Below are 19,417 nucleotides of genomic sequence, written 5' to 3' on the forward strand. Positions count from 1 at the left end.
TATAATATAGTATGTGGTATATTGCACATAATAAATGCTGGCAATCATTATTTCATTTGTTGATTTTTGTACTATGTGCCGGGGCTAGTCTACTTGATTTATTTCAGTTAATTCTTAGGACAATTCTGTTTGGTAGGAATGCTTCCCTGCCCCCGCCGCCCCCCGCCAATTTCACAAGTAAGAAATGGTTGTCAGGTCGCAGCAAGTAAGTGGTTAGTTGCGAGTGGAATAGACAAATACTACATAATTAGGTTTTGGTCAATGACAGATCGCATATACCCTGGTGGGCCCATGAGACTATAACAAAGCTGAAAAATTCCCATTGCCTAGTGATGTGGTAGCTGTTATAAAGTTGTACTGTAATGTTGTGCTCATGTGTTTGTGGTGATGCTGGTGCAAAGTAAACTGCACTACAGTATGGCACATACAATTATGTATAGTATACAATTATGTATAGTACATTGCAACCTTGACCTCCTGGCCTCAAGTGATCCTCCCACTTCAGCCTGCCCAGTAGCTGGGACTAAAGGTGTGCACCACCACACCCAGCTAATTTTTGCATCTTTTGTAGAGGTGGGGTTTTGCCATGTTGCCTAGGCTGTTCTCAAACTCCTGGGCTCAAGTGATCCACCTGCCTCTGCCTCCTGAAATGTTGAGATTAAGGCATGATGAGCCTCTGTACCTGGCTTTGATCACATTTATTATTGTACTCTTGTTCATCTCCCATTATGCACTGAGTTCACATTCACACAGCAGCCAGAATAATCTTTTAAAAATGTATGTTGGATTATGTGTCATTCTCATCATTTACTTCAATAGAATAAATAATCCAGATAAAACTTAAAAAGAAACATAAAACAAATACTGATCAAGGCCGAGCTCAGTGGCTCACGCCTGTAATCCCAACACTTCGGGAAGCAGAGGCAGGCAGGTCATCCTCTGAGGTCAGGAGTTTGAGACCAGCCTGGCCAGCATGGTGAAACCCCATCTCTACTAAAAATACAAAATTATCCGGGCATGGTGGTGCATGCCTGTAATCCCAGCTACTCAGGAGGCTGAGGCAGAAGAATCGCTTGAACCTGGGAGGTGGAGGTTGCAGTGAGCCGAGATCGCGCCATTGCACTCCAGCCTGGGCAACAGAGCGAGACTCCATCTCAAAACAAACAAACCCATCAAATTTCTGCTATAGCTTAGAGAGCCATTTATGGTCTGGCATCTGTCTACTTAAAAGCTCATTTTATGATACTTTTTCCCTTTGTCTGTTAGGTTTCAGCCTCATTGGCCTTGTTCCAGTTTTGCCCATTTCTATTTCAAGGCCTGTACAGCTACTCTTCCCCTTCAGACTTTTTTTTTATAACCTTACTGATTTATTCTCCATGCTTAGTTTGAATAATGTCCAAATAATAATGTTTAATGAATGTTTTCTAGGCACAAAGAAAATGAAAAATAAGATAGGCTTTGCTACAAAACAGTGTTAATGGATGAAACAGACAAGTGAATAGATTAGTGTAGTAAATAGTAATCTTGAAATTCCTGGTGGGGGAATAGTTTGAGGGAGGGTAGGCAAGCTTACTATCTTGTAGTCACTTTACCCTTGCTTTTAACTAGAGTAGCTTTACTTTCTTTTTTCCCAGGACATAATTTATTTAAGGATTCTTACCTTTAAAAGTTAAAAAAAAAACACTTTTTAAAGGCAAGTGGTATGGTAAGAGCTATGAACAGGGTTCCCTGGGGACACAGGTTCTTGAAGTAGGTGGGTGCGTCTGATTTGTGACTTAAAGAACAAGGTAAATGGTAGGTGAGCAAGGAAGGGAAAGATGTTTGGGACAGAGGTAATCGTTTTTGGCTGTTCATCATATCTTTGGAACTTTTAAATAATACATACCTCTACATTTTGTGATAGTTCATCAAGCTATAGTTTTATTATTTTGCACTTCTCTTTATGTATACTGTCTTTCAGCAGAAAAGTTAAAAGTAATAAAAAATTTTAAAAAGACAAAAAATGGCCAGCCACAATGGCTCATGCCTGTAATCCCAGCAGTTGGGGAGGCCAAGGCAGACAGATCACCTGAGGTCAGGAGTTTGAGACCAGCCTGGTCAACATGGTAAAACCCCATCTCTACTAAAAATACAAAACTCAGCTGGGTGTGGTGGTGGGCACCTGTAGTCCCAGCTACTTGGGAGGCTGAGGCAGGAGAATTGCTTGAAGCCAGGAGGTGGAGGGTGCAGTCAGCCAAGATTGTGCCATTGCACTCCAGCCTGGGTGACAGAGCGAGACTTCGTTTCAATTCAAAAAAAGACAAAATAAATCACAGCTGTACTGAATTCCAGACCTGTGGAATGAGAAACTCCTATTTTCTTTTTTCTGAAATGTCATGGGTGATTCTGATACTTGCTGTGATTGAAAACCTCTGTGATATGAGATTGAAATTTAGATCTGGTTAACTGCTGGGGAAGATTTAGAGTAGAATTAGAGATGGAAAGGCCAGATACAATTTGTATCTCCATTAAGATGCTTAGATTTTAACTTGTATCTTTGAAAGTGTTTTGTTTCTTGGATTTATTTTGAAACAACTTTATTGAGGAATACCTGGCTGTAAATGTTTAAAGTATATAATTTGTTATAAGTTTTGATAAATGTATATACTGTGCAACCATCACTGCAATCAAGATTATTACCAAATTCATGTCCCCAAAGTTTTCTCATACTGTTTTCTAATTTCTCCCTACTGCTGCTCTCACCTCTCCCACATCGCCTGATTACTGATCTGCATTCTGTCACCGTAGAGGGATGCTAGGTTGGTGTTAAAACCTCTTTTCTATATTTGTATAGATGATCTTATGTTCTTTTTTTTTCTTTTCGGTTTTGTTTTTTTAGTCTGTTAATATAGAGTGAATTGCATTGAACCATCCTTATGTCCATGTAAGCCAGTCTTAACATTTTGGGGATAAACACCATTTGGTCATGGTGTATTATTTAAAAAATATTATTAGGTTTGGTTTGTTAAAAAGTTGTTTGGAGTTTTGCATCTATGTTTATAAGTGATATAGGTTTGTAGTTCAATTTTCTTGTAATTTTTTGTCTGGTTTTGAAATTAGACTAATGCTGGCCTCATGCAATGAGTTGGGAAATCTTCCTCTTCAGTTTTCTAGAAGAGTTTGGGTAGAATTAGGATTATTTTTTCCTTAAATGTATATCAAGTGGCATAGTCAGAATTTACTAGTGAACTCACCTTGGCCTGGAATTTATTTGTTGCTAAGTTTTACCTAGAACAACTTCACTTCTTTAAGGATATTTAAGAAATAATTTCTTGAGTGAGTTTTGGGGAGTTTGGCGGTTTTTCATGGAATTTGTCCATTTCATCTAATATAGTAGGTTTATTGACATGAAGTTATTTTGTAATGTCCTAATATATAATATACATAATATATATATATATATATAATATTGGAGACAGAGTTTCACTCTGTTGTTGCCCAACGCTGGAGTGCAGTGGCGTGATTCTCGGCTCACTGCAACCTCCGCCTCCCAGGTTCAAGTGATTTCTCCCTGCCTCAGCTCCGAGTAGCTGGGATACAGGCCCATACGCCACTATGCCCTGCCTAATTTCTGTATTTTTAGTAGAGATGGGTTCTCCCCATGTTGGGCAGGCTGGTCTCAAACCGCAACCTCAGGTGATCGCCCACCTTGCCCTCCCAACGTGTTGGGATTACAGGTGGTGAGCCATCGCCGTCTGGCCTATTCTCTTATCTTTAAAAAAAAAATGAGATAAGACACTTAACCATAAAAATCACCCTTTTAGTGTACAATTCGATGAATTTTTAGTATATTTACAAATAGGGCAACCATACAACAGGACTAATTGCACAAAACTTGCATCACTCTAAAAAGAAAACCCCATACCTATAGCCACTACCTTTCTCCTATTTCCTCCCTCCCACATCTCTGCAAATCACTTCTCTTTTTCCTCCTTCCTTCCTTCCTTCCTTCCTTCTTCCTTCCTTCCTTCCTTCCTTCATCCTCACTCCCTCTCCTCCCTCTCTCCCTCCCTCCCTTCTTCCCTTCTTCCTTTCCTCCCTTCCTCTCTTTCCTCCCTTCCTCCCTGCTTCCCCTCCCCTCCCCTCCCCTCCTTTTTTTCTTCTTTCAGAATCTTACCCTTTTGCCCAGGCTGGAATGCAGTGGCACGATCATGGCTCACCGCAGCCTCAAACTCTCAGGTTCAAGCAGTCCTCTTGCCTCATCCTTCTGAGCAGCTGGGGCATGTGCAACTATGCCTGGCTAATTTTTTAATTTTTTATAGAAACGAGATCTTACCATGTTGCCCAGACTGGTCTCGAACTCCTGCAGTTCAAGTGATCCTCCTGTCTAGGCCCCTTAGTGTGCTGGGATTACAGGTGTCAACCACTGCACCTGGCCTGTTCAGGATATTTTATATAAATGGGAATCATACAATATGTAACATTTGTGAGTGACTTCCTTCAGTTAGCATGATGTTTTTAAGGTTCATCCATGTTCCAGTGTTTATCAATACCTCACTCCTTTATATGACTTAACAGTATTTCATTGTATTGATATGATATTCCTTGTTTTGTTTATTCACTCAGCAGTTGATGGACATTTAAGTTGTTTCCACTTTATAACTATTATGAATAATGCTGCTATGAACAATTTTGAGCAAGTTTTTGTGTGGACATATGTTTTCCTTTATTTTTGGGTGTATACCTAAGAATGGAATTCTAGGGTCATATGGTAATTCTATGTTTAACTTGTTGAGGAACTGCCAAACAATTTTCCAAAGCAGCTGCACCATTTTGCATTCCTACCAGCAGTGTATGAGGATGCACATAACTCTACATCTTTGCCAACATATATTTTTGTTGTCTTTTTTATTATATCCATACTAGTGGGTGTTAAGTATCTCACTGTGGTTTTGATTTGCATATCCCTGAGGGCTAATGATATTGAGCATTTTTTCATGTGCTTATTGGCTATTTGTGTGTCTTATTTGCAGAAATATCTGTTTAAGTCTTTTGCCCATTTTTAGATTAGGTTTATCTTTTTTTTTTTTTTTTTTTGAGACGGAGTCTCGCTCTGTCGCCCAGGCTGGAGTGCAGTGGCCGGATCTCAGCTCACTGCAAGCTCCACCTCCTGGGTTTATGCCATTCTCCTGCCTCAGCCTCCCGAGTAGCTGGGACTACAGGCGCCCGCCACCTTGCCCGGCTAGTTTTTTGTATTTTTTAGTAGAGATGGGGTTTCACCATGTTAGCCAGGGTGGTCTCGATCTCCTGACCTCGTGATCCGCCCATCTCGGCCTCCCAAAGTGCTGGGATTACAGGCTTGAGCCACCGCGCCCGGCCACAGGTTTATCTTTTTATTAAGTTGTAAGGGTTTTTATAGATAGATGATCACAAATATTTTCTCCCATTCTGTGAGTTATCTTTTATTCTCTTGAGTTCTTTGAAGCACAAAAGGTTTTAATTTAGATGATCCCCATTTATCTGTATTTTCTTTGGTTGCTTGTGCTTTTCAATTTTATTTTTTAATTGTGGCAAAATATATGTAACATAAAAATGACCATTTTAACCTTTTTTTTTTTGGAGATGGCGTTTTGTTCTCGTCGCCCAGGCTGGAGTGCAGTGGTGCGATCTTGGCTCACTGCAGTCTCTGCCTGCCAGGTTGGAGCGATTCTCCTGCCTCAGCCTCCAGAGTAGCTGGGACTAGAGGTGTGTGCCATCATTCCCGGCTAATTTTTGTGTTTTTAGTAGAGACATGTTTCACCATGTTGGCCAAGATGTTCTTGATCTTCTGACCTTGTGATCTTCCCACCTCGGCCTCCCAAAGTACTGGGATTATAGGTGTGAGCCACCGTGCCCGGCCCCATTTTAACCATTTTTAAAGTTTACAGGTTAGTGGCATTAAATGCAGTCTCATATAATGTGTAACCATCACCATGGTCCATCTCCAGAATGTTTTTCATTTTGCATAACTATAACTCATTAAGCAATGACTTGACATTTCCCCCTCCCTCAGTCCCTGGCAACCACCATTCTGCTTTTTGTTTTTACTAATTTGACAATTTTAGGTAAACTCATATAGTAAGTGGAATCACACATTTGTCCTTGTTAGTTACGCTTTTAGCATCATATGTAAGAAATTATTGTTTAATCCAAGATCACAAAGAATTGCACCTATTTGCACAAAGATTTGTCAGCGTATTTTATTTTTAAAGACAGATTATCTCTCTCTGTCATCCAGGTTGGGGTGCGGAGGCATGTTCTTGGTTCAGTGCAACCTCCTGGGCTCAAGTGATCCTCCCACTTCTGCCTCCCAAGTAGCTGGGATCACAGGCACACACCACTTTGCCCAACTAATGTTGTTCATTTTTTGTAGAGATGGGGTCTCTGTGTTATCCAGGCTGGTTGCGAACTCCTGGGCCCAAGCTATGCTCTTCTCTCAGCCTCCTAAAGTGCTGGGTTTACAGGTGTGAGCCACGATGCTTGGCAAGAACATTATCATCCAAGAACATTTGGTTCATCCTGAGTTAATTTTTGTATATGGTGTGAGGTAGGGGTTCAGTGTCGTTCTTTTGTAGGTGGATATCCAGTTGTCCTAGCAGCATTTGTTGGAAAGATTATTATGTCCTCATTGAATTGTTTTGGTACCCTTGTTGGGAAAATATCTATAGAACCATCTTTTAAAACATCTATAGAAACTATAGCAACATCTCTTCTTTCTTTCTTAATGTTGATAATTTGTACTTTGTTCCTGATGAGTCTGTCTAGAGATTTGTCAATTTTATTGATTTTTCTTAAGGAATTAGCTATTGGTTCATTGATTTTTCTCTATTGCTTTTTTGTTTCCTATTTCATTGATTTCTGCTCATTATTATTTTTTCTTCTTTTTCTGTGGATTATAGTATCCTTTGTTTTCTAGTTTCTTAAGGTAGAAGCTGACATCATTTGAGACCCTCCTTTTTTTCTAACATATGTTTACTGCTTTAGATTTCTCTGTAAATGCTGCTTTTGCTGCTCCCCAGATATTTTGATATGCTACATTAATTCCCTTTGATTTCTTCTTTGACTTAATGGGTCATTTAGAAGCATATTATTTATTTCCAGATATTTGAGGATTTTTGAGATGTATTTTTTTAATCACTGATTTCTGATTTAATTTCATTGTGGTCACAGTTTAAATGACTTGAATCTTTTTATGTTCATTTTTTGTTATTCCTTCCAAGTAACTGCTTCCAAATAACTAAACTGCTTGAAACTATTTTGGACTATTTACAGTTGAAATGGCTGTATGAAAGTGATTTTGATAAAGTTTAAATCTATCACTTTGCTATTGGCTTTTTATTTTTTCTTTGTGCTCTTTGTTCCCTTTCTTCTCTTATTTTGCTGTCCTTTGGATTGAGTCTTTAAAACATGTTCTTACTTTGTTTCTTTTGTTAGCTGTTTAACTATTACTTTTTCTCTGTTCATCTGCTTTTTAGTGGTGGTTTTAAAATTTATAGTATACGTCTTAATTTATCATAGCATACCCTGAAGTGCTGTTATATAACTTTACATGTAGTATAAGAATCTTACATTGTATGTCCCCTTTCCCACATTTGTGCTATTACATTTACCCCCATTTATGTTATAAACTGTACAGTATATTGGTATCTTTTTATCAGTTATTTATGTTTAAAACTAAGGGGAAAATTTTTTTGTTTTGTTTTTTTGTTTTTTTTTGAGACGGAGTTTTATTCTTGTTGCCCAGGCTGGAGTGCAGTGGTGCGATCTTGGCTCACTGCAACCTCTGCCTCCCAGGTTCAAGTGATTCTCCTGCCTCAGCCTCCCGAGTAGCTAGGATTACAGACATACGCCACCACGCCCGGCTAATTTTGTATTTTTAGTAGAGATGGGGTTTCTACATGTTGGTCAGGCTGGTCTTGAACTCCTGACCTCAGGTGATCCGTCCACCTTGGCCTCCCAAAGTGTTGGGATTACAGGCATGAGCCACTGCACCCGGCCAGGAAAAGTTTTTTATAGTTATCTTAATATTTACCATTTCTGGTGCTTTATATTCCTTTGGATACATCTAGACTTCCATCTAGCATCTTTTCCTTCTGCCTAAAGAACCTCTTTTAACATTTCGTATAATGCATGTCTGTCTATGATGGGCTCTTTTACTGTTTTAAGTTTGAAATAATTTTTATGTTGCCTTATTTTTTGAAGCACATTTTTTTGAGAGTAGAATTTTTGGTTGACAGTTTTTTTCAGTACCTCAAAGACATACCTTACCGTCTTCTGGCATATGTTTCCACCGAGAAGTCTGCTGTCATTCTTACTTTCCTCTCTGTGCCTGTAGTGTGTTGTTTTTCTCTGCTTTTAAGATATTCTTTATATTACTGACTTTTAAGCAGTTTAGTTATGAGCTGGCTTACTGTAGTTTTAGTCATGTTTCTTGTGCTTGGGTTTATTGAGCTTCTTTGTATTTTGTTTTTTTTGAGATGGAGTCTCGCTCTGTCACCCAGTCTGGAGTGAAGTGGTGCAATCTCACCTCATTACAGCTTCTGCTTCCCATGTTCAAGTGATTCTTGTGCCTCAACCTCCCAAGTAGCTGGGACCACAGGCACGCACCACCACTCCTGGCTGATTTTTGTATTTTTAGTAGATATATGGTTTCACTATGTTGGCCAGGCTGGTCTCAAACCCCTGACCTCAAGTGATCCACCTTCCTTGGCCTCACAAAGTGCTGGGATTATAGCACTGAGCCACCATGCCCAGCTTATTGAGCTTCTTTGATCTGTGAATTCGTCATTTCCATCCTATTTACAAAGTTTGGGATCATTTCTTCCAATATTTTTTCTGTTTCTCTTTCAGTCTTTTGGGGACTTCAGTTACCCATGTTATAGGCGTTTTGATGATATTCTACATCTCATTCATGGTTTTGTTTCCACTCTTGTTTCTATCTGTTAGGTTTCTATTGCTATGACGTCAGATTGATTGACCTTTTCTTTTCAGTGTCTAATCCCAGCATATTTTTCATTCCAAACTTGGTATTTTTCTAAGTAGAAGAATCAATTTGCGTTAAAAAGACTCCTGTATCTCTCCTTAGCATGCTTAATATGTCCATCTACCACTTCGAACATAAGAACTACAGTTATAACTGATTTAATATTCTTGTCTAGTGACTGTCGTGTACAGTTCTTTCTCTGTCGATTGCTTTTTCTGATTTTAAGTGGTATTTTCCTGCTTCTTCATATGATTTTTTTTTTATTTTTGAGACAAGATTTCACTCTCACCTAGGCTGGAGTGCAGGGGCATGATCGTGGCTCATTGCAGCCTCAGCCTCCTGGGTTCAAGCAAAACTCCCACCATGGCCTCTCAAGAACCTGGAACTACAGGCATGCGCCACCACATCTGGCTAATTTTTGTAGAAATGGGGTCTTGTCATGTGTTTCAGGCTGGTCTCAAACTCCTGGGCTCAAGCAGTCGCCCACCTTAGCCTCCCAAAGTGTTGAAATTACAAGCGTGAACCACCACACTTGGCCTGTTTGGTAATTTCTGATTGGATTCCAGGCATTCTCAATTTTACCTTGTTTGGTGCTAGATTTTTTTTTTTTATTCCCATAAATATTCTTGGGCTCTGTTCTGGGACACAGTGGAGTTCATTGGAAATGGCTTTATCCTTTTGAGGCTTGCTTTTCTCTTTGTTAGATGAGACCAGAATAGTCTTTAGTTTAGAGCTCAGTTTGCACCACTACTGATGCAGTGTGGTACTGAGCATTGTACTTTATGTCCCACGAATTATGAGGTTTTCTACTGTGGCTAGTAGGTTAACCAGTTATTCCCGACTATGTGAACCACGTGTGGTGGTATACTTGAGCTGGCTCATGAGAGCCAATTGTTAAAATATCAGGAAATTTGTGAGCTAGCTTAATTCTTAAGGGAATTAAATTATATAAACTTATAATTAAATCACTTATTATGAACAAAGATAGTAAATGCTCAAAACTCATTACCTCATGTAACTATATTATTTTATATTGCTATTTTTATGCACTCATGGTAATTTATATCTATTGGGTCCTGGTTTTTTTTTTTTTTTTTTTTTTTCCTTTCTGAGACAGTCTCACTCTGTTGGCCAGGCTGGAGTTCAGTGGCACAATCTCAGCTCACTGCAACCTCCCACCTCCCGGGTTTAAGCTAGTCTCATGCCTCAGCCTCCTGAGTAGCTGGCACCACAGGTGTGCACCACCATGCCCTGCTAATTTTTGTATTTTTAGTATAGATGAGTTTTCGCCATGTTGGCTGGCTAGGCTGGTCTTGAACTCCTGGCCTCAAGTGATCCACCTGCCTTGGCCTCCCAGAGTTCTGGGATTATAGATGTGAGCTGCTGCAGCCAGCCTTATTATGTTCTTATGGTAGAAACACTATGTAATGCATAATGTGTTGCCATGTATTTTTTTCAGATTCTCATTCACTGATATGTTGGTAGCTTGAAATTGGCTGTGGTGGAAGTTATATACCACAAACATTAGTAACCCTATAAACTAGAAACTACATACCACCTACCCTTCAGTTATTACATGTTTTCTGGCATACTCTTGCCTGTGGATGTCTTTCCCTGTTTTACTGATCAGTACTCAGCTCAAAATTTAAGGAGGTCCCCTGCAGATTATCTGAGACCTTGCCTCTCCTTTCTGCTCTCTCCTCTGTGGCACTATGTTCTGGGAGACTGTAGCTACCTTGGCCTCCCCTAAACTCCTCACTTCATTATCTTAACTCCAGAAAACCACTGAGCTTGCTTGGGACACCTTCCTTTCTCTGCAGCTTAGAAATTTTCCAGTAAGTAAACTGGAGAAATTCTCCAGTAAGTAAATTGTAGTCTTTGCCCCATTTATTTTTTCTTTTTCATTGATCACTGTCCTGTATTGTCTGGTTTCTTTTGTCAGAAATAATTTTCATACATTTTTTTTGGTCCAGATTTTTAGTTGTTTCCGGTTGGAGCATAAGTTTCATGCCTGTTATTCTATCTTGGCAAGAAGCATAAATCTTTGGAAGAGTTTTAGATAGGAGAATGACATATCATTCTGTAGATCATGCATTTTTAAAGGATAAGACTTAATGAAAGCAGAGCTGGGCGCAGTAACTCACATCTGTAATCCCAGCACTTTGAGAGGCTGAGGTGGGAGGATCACTTGAGCCCAGGAGTTCAGGACTAGCCTGGGCAACATGGTGTGAAACCCTGTCTCTACAAAAAATACAAAAATTAGCTGGGTGTAGTAGCATGCACCAGTAGTCTCAGCTACTTAGGAGGCTGAGGTGGGAGGATCATTTGAGCCTGGGATGTTGAAGGCTGTAGTGAGCAGTGATTGAGCCACTACATTCCAGCCTGGGCAACAGAGTGAGACCCTGTCTCAGAGAGAGAGAGAAAAAAAAGACTTAAAGTAGAGAGACTAATTAGAAGGCATTTGGGTGAATTCAAATGACAGCCTAAGGTTGGTCATGGATGATGATACTACAGAGGTAGGAACAATTTGAGAAATATTTAGGAGGAAGAATCTAGTTTAGGATTTCTAAAAGGGTGTATCATAACTCATTTACATCTGAATCTCCTAAATGATGATAAATGAAGATTGTATGCTCCATTCCAAGTTTATGGAATCTGAAATTTTTTTTTTTTTTGAAATGGAGTCTCATTTTGTCACCCAGGCTGGAGTGCAGTGGTGCGATCTCGGCTCACTGCACCCACCACCTCCCAGGTTCAAGCAGTTCTTCTCACTCAGCCTCCCGAGTAACTGGGATTACAGGCACACGCCACCACACTTGGCTAATTTTATATTTTTAGTAGAGACAGGTTTCATCATGTTGGCCAGGCTGGTCTCGAACTCCTGACCTCAGGTAATTTACCCGCCTCAGCCTCCCAAAGTATTGGATTACAGGCGTGAGCCACTGCGCCTGGCCTAAATCTGGATTTTTAAGGATGAGGTTTAGAAATTTGTATTTTATTTCATTTTCTTCTTATTTTTTTTTTTTTTTTTAAGAGACAGGGTCTCTTTTCCCCAAATTGGAGTGCAGTGGCTATTCATAGGTGCAGTCTCACTACTGATCAGCATGGAAGTTTAGACCTGCTGTGTTTCCGACCTGGGCCCGTTCTCACCTCCTTAGGCGACCTGGTCGTCCCCTGCTGTCCTGAGGTCACCATATTGATGCCAAACTTAATGCAGACACCTGATTGACATAGTGTACTACAACTTAGAACTCCTGGACTCAAGCAGTCCTCCTCCCTCAGCCTCCCAAGTAGCTGGGACTGTAGGCATGTGTGACTGCGCCTAGCTAGAAATTTGTATTTTGAACATGTACCTAGATTTAATGCTTATGAACACTAAAGTTTTATTTCTTTTAATTAATTAATTAATTTTTTAGAGACAGGGCCTCACTTGGTTGCCCAGGCTGGAGTGCATTGGTGTGATCATAGCTTACTGTAGCCTGCAGCCTCTAACTCCAGGCCTCTTGCTTCCTGAGTAGCTAGGATTACAACAGGTGCACACCACCATGCTCCACTAATTTATTGTGTGCATTTTTTTTTTTTTTTTTCTGTAGAGACAGGGTCTTGCCATGTTACCCAAGCTGGTCTCAAACTCCTGGCCTCAAAGTGATCCTTCTGCCTCGGTCTCTTAGAGAGCTGAGATTACCAGCATGAGCCATCGTGTCCAGCCCAAACACTATAGTGTTTTAGAAGAAACTGATGTAGTTGTTTCAAAGTATGATCATCATTGGGAGCCCATACGTTGGAGTGACCTGAAGTGCTTAATTGACAATGAAAATTTATGCATTTGTGTTCAGGCCTTCTGAATCTTAATTTAAGAGGTGATTGGGTCCAGGTATTTCTTAGACACACTAAAATTTGGGAGTCAGTAACCTGAAGTACTTCACAGATGTGATCTTTTTCAAACTTCACAATAACTCTGAGAGGTAGTAGGCAGATATGTCTTTCGTTTTATAGATAAAGCACAGATAGGCAAAGTGACTTGCTTGTGGTGAAATAATTATTGATGACAGAGAATCACATTTCTGTCTCCCCCACCAAATCCTGTACTCTTCCTACTATCTTTCTGCTGACTGTGAAATAGGCTTATCTTTGAAAATCTATAGAAGGTATCCAAGACACTGAACATGTGGTTCTGAGCAATTTAGGGAGCCAGAAAAAGGTACTCTTCTTTGATAATAATCTTAAATTATAAAGGTACTCTTCTTTGATAATAATCTTAAAAATAAAACTCTTCTTTGATAATAATTTGTACCAAATGAAAATTTGGTTCAGCTCTTTATAGCAAGTAACTGTGAAAGCTTAATTATCTAGGAAAGGTGTTTCTGGGCTGGGCGTGGTGGCTCATGCCTGTAATCCCAGCACTTGGGGAGGCCAAGGTGGGTCGATCACCTGAGGTCAGGATTTGAGACCAGCCTGACCAACATGGCAAAACCCTATCTCTGCTAAAAGTACAAAAATTAAATGGACGTGGTGGCAGGCGCCTGTAATCCCAGCTACTTGGGAGGCTGAGGCAGGAGACTCACTTGAATCCAGGAGGCAGTGGTTGCAGTGAGCCAAGATCGTACCATTGCACTCCAGCTTGGGCAACAAGAGTGAAACTCCGTCTAAAAAAAAAAGAAAAAAAGAAAAAAAGAAAGGTATTTGTGTCTTTGACCGTATCTTAATGCTTTTTACAACTGACATTGAATTGAATGTCTCTTTCTTATAAAATCATTTAAAATCATAGTATAGTGCCCATATGTGGTATTTTCTCTTACAACAAGAATCAGGTAATAAATATGACTCTGTTGTATGACCTTCCTTTTAAATTTTTTCCAAGCTCTTATAAAATTAAAAAATATTTTGCCCAAAAATTTAGGGATTGTGGTTAGCTTTGAACTTCATTGTTTTATTTTAATAGTAAGTTGTGTGGCTTATATCCTGGTTATATCACTAGAGCTGTATCTTCTAGTGAGATTTACGTAGTCTTTTGAAGTGATTACATGTGTGCTGTGAATCTGAGATCATGTAATCTATTTAATACAGTAGTACCAGTGTTAAGACTGCAAGAAGTAGGAAGAGTAATTCTTTCAGTGAAGATTGGTTTTGGGTTTGCTTTTGGAACACTTGAATGGTCAATGAATTTTATTAGTACATGAAAACAAGCAAAGCTCTGTTCCAAGGGAATAAATAAGATGGCTTTAGGAATAGGACTTAGATAGTTTGCTTTCCATTTTGTATGCTTCTTAAATGACAAAATGCTGTTTTTTAAACTTCTAGAAGTAAGTTACTGTAGTTAAATAGTTCAAATGAAAAAATTACTGTGTATTGTCATAATTCAAAGAAGTATTTCTGCTGCAGAAAGCATATAACAGTTTTGCAGAATGCTTAAGTTTGAAATGTATATTGAATGAAGTGAAGAACACAGTATAGGGGCTACAAGAGTTTTGGCTAGTTTAATTTCCTTGCTTTTGGTACAAGAGAGGTCATGACAATTTTTAAACCTAAACATTAGTTAGATCTGTGTGTGTGTTTTTTTTTCTTTGTCACCCAGGCTGGAATGCAGTGATGCAACCAGGTCTCACTGCAGCTCTAAGGATCCTCCCTAGCAGCTGGGATTACAGGTGCACACCACCACACGTGGCTACCTTTTTCTATTTGTTGTACAGATGAGACCTCACTTTGTTGCCCAGGATGGTTTCAAACTCCCAGGCTCAAGTGATCCTTCTGCCTTGTCATCCCAAAGTGTTAATTTTTTTATGGTTTTACTTATATATTTTTAATGTTTGAAAACGAATAAGGAATTGTGTTTGAGGATAGACAATAGTTTTTTAATCGCTCTATTGTTAATGAAACTTCTCACTGAGAATATCTGAATGGTTGTCATTCCTAATAACTTTATCCAGAAAGCATGTGTAAGGTTATCTGCATTTACATTAAAAAAAAATTTTTTTTTTTTTGAGATAGGGTTTACTCTGTTGCCTAGGTTATAGTGCGGTGGCACGATCACGGCTCACTGCAGCCTCAATCTCCTGGGCTCAGATGATCCTCCCACCTCAGCCTCCCAAGTAGTTGGGACTACAGACACACACAACCACGCCTGGCTAATTTTGTTCATTTTTTTTTGTAGAGAAGAGGGCTCACTATGTTGCCCATGCTGGTCTCGAATGCCTGAGCTCAAGGGATCCTCCTGCCTTGGCCTCCCAAAGTGCTGGGATTACAGGCATGAGCCACCATGCCTCGCCAGGTTATCTCTATTTTCCATGTAGATTTGTACTTTTTACTGTGTAGTGGAGTGGTACAGCATGATGAAATGTTTTAGAATGCCATTCATACGCTGCTTTCTCTGATATGTATGAATGAACGTTCTTTTGTAGCTCTTTTTTCACCGATAAACTGGTTAAAATTATTTAAAATTCTGTACAGTGCTTTTGGTCATCACTATAAGTGTGTGTATCTATTTCTCAGACCTGTAATCATCACCAAGTCTGTTTTAAGAAGCTTACCTTTAAGGAATGTTTGTGCACCTATATCTCAGTTTATTTTAAATAACATTTATTTTCTGTTTACTTCCAAAATTGCTTGAGAATGGTATCAGATGTTTAAAGTGACATTTAAAGGACAGTCATTATCTTTTTTTACTTCGTTTTTAAGCATTATAGATTTATTCCATAAAATATAAAATACACAAAAAAGTACTTTTGTATTAATGGAGAGCAATTGTAGACTTAAGGAAAATGACATATATCTATCTTGGTAGTAAGAAAAGGTACCTGAGGAGCTCTTCAATTTGTAAGGATTTAAGTTTAGACTTAAATTTAGAAAACTTGTATGTGGGTGCTCTCTGAGAAGAACTTGGAAGTGTTAGCCAATCATATTGGTTTGTTGAAGACACATATTTCACAGCTAAATGTAAGGAATTATTTGTGAAGTTTAGTAGAAAATGAAGTGTGCTATATAAGTGTTTGGAAATATTACCACTTTTATTCACAAATTTGTAAACCGTAACACATCTATAGTGATTATATTATGGTTTCCCTTCACAGATATCAAGTTGTTCTAGTACGACCATATAAATAAATAATACCTGAAGTCTCAGTGTAACATGGACAATTAACAGTGATGACAGATAAATACAGACGCGTGGGGATCAAATACTAGGCGAAACGCTTTTTAAAAGGTAAGAAAATGTAATCTTAATTAAGGCCAAGTGGGGTTTAGTTAGAAGTAATTGATTGAAGTTTCTTTTTCAGTGTATCAGGCTTTTACAAAACACTGCAGGATCCTGTCTATCTTAATGCCAATAGAGCTCAGCTGTAAGTATCAGCTCTGTGAAAATAACAGTTGCAGATGTTCTTGTCTGCTAAATATCGTAGTGGATAATGTTCCTATAGTGAACTCTATTCAAATAGAGTAGTTAAGTGGTTGGTTAGAACTTGATAGACTGCCACTAGGGCACATTCCAGTATGCTCAGAGATATACTTTAAGTTGTAGATGCTCTTTGCTTTTGATGATTGCTGCTACCATCACACACTGTAGAATATAATGTTTTGCCATGTTTGTGAAACGCTTCAGTGTTTGGTACAAAGGAGTTGGCACTTGGAGTCTGTTATAAAAAGAGTAGATTTTCAAGTCAAGGGTTACTTTTTGTAGGATCATGTTTTCACTGAGCTTCTCCCCATGTTAACTTAGAACATTTCTTAGTGTACTGTAGTATTAAATGGTTATTAGACAATTTTCCTACCTAGTGGTTTTTAAAGCATTTCCAGGGCATGTTTGGGAGAGATGGCATCTATAGATATTAGATATTATTAGCCCTATTCCCTTTCTAGCTGAATAGAGCAGTAACCTACTTTTACTAGGCAGTAAGTCTGCCTAGTCATTACAAGATTTTGTAATTATATCAGTCTTTAAGTTGTAATACTTCCCCCAAAATGTATCATTATTATAATATCTAGTTTTATGCTTATAATAAAGTGACAGTTTCTATCATAAACATCTACTGGTCTTGTTTTAGTCGTCTTCCTTGTTTTCGGATGGGCACTCATAGTAACCCATTTAGCCAGATTGTACTTTTTTTTTTTTTTGAGACTGAGTTTCGCTCTTGTTGCCCAGGCTGAAGTACAATGGGGCGGTCTTGGCTTACTGTAACCTCTGCCTCCCAGGTTCAAGCGATTCTCCTGCCTCAGCCTCCTGAGTAGCTAGGATTACAGGTGTATGCCACCATGCCTGGCTAAAGTTTTTGTATTTTTAGTAGAGATGGGGTTTCACCGTGTTGGCCAGGCTGGCCTCAAACTCCTGACCTTGTGATCCACCTGCCTCGACCTCCCAAAGTGCAGGGATTACAGATGTGAGCCACTGCACCTGGCCTGTACATTCTTTGAAAAAGATATCATAATAAATTATTATAAAGTAAAAATTAACCAGACCGTTCTAAGAAATGAAATGTGATTAGATTAATTAAATTATCTGGCGAATTGGGTACTAAAACCGGAAAATCCTTGTTGTTCTTGTTCTTGTAAAAAATACATATGCCAAAAATAATAAAAATGTCCTTTTGTAATTGAATTTTGTAGCACTTTAATAAGCATCCAGGTTATCCTATGGGTATAGAAGATTTGGTTATTTGTGTGATTTTTTTATGCATAACCTAAATGGTTATGTATACTTGATATCGAGAATTTGGAAAGTCCTTTAGGACCAGAGTAAGAGATGATATTATAAATTCTGTTATGAGAAATGTTTTCAAGGGCAATCTTTAGATCACTGCCAAAAAATACTGCCTTACAGCAGTGTCTAGAAAAGAGCAAGTCACATTTTGACTCAGTTCAAACTAATATTGAGTTGTAAGGATTTGGTATATTTCAGGATCTTTTTGATTTGCTTTTGATGATTTCTAAAAGTCCCGTTTCAGTTTCTTAGTATCCTCGAGGCTACGGAGTACCAAGAAGCATGAAAGATGTCACTGTGAACAGATTCTGTACCTTTATTTCTTCTTCTTATAGAAGGAGTAAATCTATTAGCATACGTTCATCATCTTCTTTAATCCTTTTTTTTCATTATTTTATTTTAAAGAAAGAAATTTAGGAGGTTCTAGTATTCTCCATGGCTGAAGCTGAGAGAGTCTGAAACCCTGATGCTTAAGCTCCATTCTAGATCATAGCTCCAACTCCTTCAGGATATAAGGAAAAGAGATTATATTTCCACAATGATAGATCTTTGGTTGTACAGGTAAGTTATTTAGTTTTGCAGTAGTGAAGACAACTATAGTTTGACTTCTTTTTTTTTTTTTTTTGAGATGGGGAGATTTGTTATTTTTCCATACATCCTCTGTGTGGCAAATTGTAGTTTGGCTAGCTGTTTACAGAAGTATGGAGCTACAGGGAATGGGTTAGGAATGAAATATTCCTCCCCACCTTTTTTTTTTTTCAACAGGGGTATAAATGAAGTGACTGATTATGTTGGAATTTTTGACTCAGGAGGCATTATGAAATTCCTTGACTTCCTTTTCCCGATTGTCTTTTGAAGTGTGTCTTCATTTACTTTTGTCTGTCTGACTGCTTGTCTGCCTGCTTACCTACCTACCTACCTACCTACCTACCAATCTACCGACCATCTGTCATTTATCAGTTTCTCTTAATGAGAAAGAATTAACAAGTCTTTTTATATAAGACCGTACATAATAGAGTTCCCAGACTTCAAAGAAGTGACTATTTAAGAACCTTAAGTTGAATTGCATGGGTGGGTTACCAGTTATGCTTCTACTTTTAACATTATAGATATGGTGGTAATTGCACTGCTGAGGTATTGTCTTAAAAATAATTACATGACAAAAATGGCCTCAACATTATTAAATAGTTTGTTTATATTCTAGACAACTAGAGAAAGAATCATATTGGTAACACTTTCCAGTTGCATTTGCTCTTTTTTCCTTTTACTTTGGTTTGTCTACATGAATATATACTGGTATCATGACCAGTTTACTAAAAATTGTTCACTTAATAAAACTAAATATTATGATAATAAATATTAGCTAGAACATTGGTGTGATGGAAGATTGCCAGCTCCTCAATTCCCAAAATAAACTTTACCATTTTGGTGATTATAGTAGGGAAAAAACGCTTATAGGCAAGGTCTTTGAAATATCTTTTTGAAATTTCTTTCTCTTAAGTAAATAGCTAGAGAAGTATGTCATTAGGTGGGCCTTTTTTGTTTAATAATTATTATTCCTTTTAGTTCTTATTGATACAGTTCTACAGGTACGATCACAGGAGCTGGAAATTTATGACCTGAAACATAGCTGATAATGCTTCAAAGAGTGTTTTTTCAGAATCCTATAGTTATATTTGGGTAACAGTAGATTCAAATTTATGGGAGGGCAGTTCAGCAGCAAA

At 38.5% G+C, this 19,417-nt stretch overlaps 1 protein-coding gene across 1 annotated transcript in view; it reads left to right on the forward strand.

Moving 5' to 3' along the window:
- ZZZ3 (zinc finger ZZ-type containing 3) overlaps positions 1–19,417 on the forward strand; it is a 132,558-nt gene that overhangs the window by 30,713 nt on the left and 82,428 nt on the right. The window contains exons 2-4 of the mRNA XM_017877404.1: positions 16,069–16,202; positions 16,276–16,338; positions 18,099–18,254. The gene's annotated coding sequence lies outside the window, so the exon portion shown is untranslated. The remainder of the gene's footprint in view (positions 1–16,068; positions 16,203–16,275; positions 16,339–18,098; positions 18,255–19,417) is intronic.

This window comes from Rhinopithecus bieti, unplaced genomic scaffold (genome assembly GCF_001698545.2).
Source record: "Rhinopithecus bieti isolate Rb0 unplaced genomic scaffold, ASM169854v2 scaffold_10654, whole genome shotgun sequence".
NCBI classification, from domain to species: domain Eukaryota; kingdom Metazoa; phylum Chordata; class Mammalia; order Primates; family Cercopithecidae; genus Rhinopithecus; species Rhinopithecus bieti.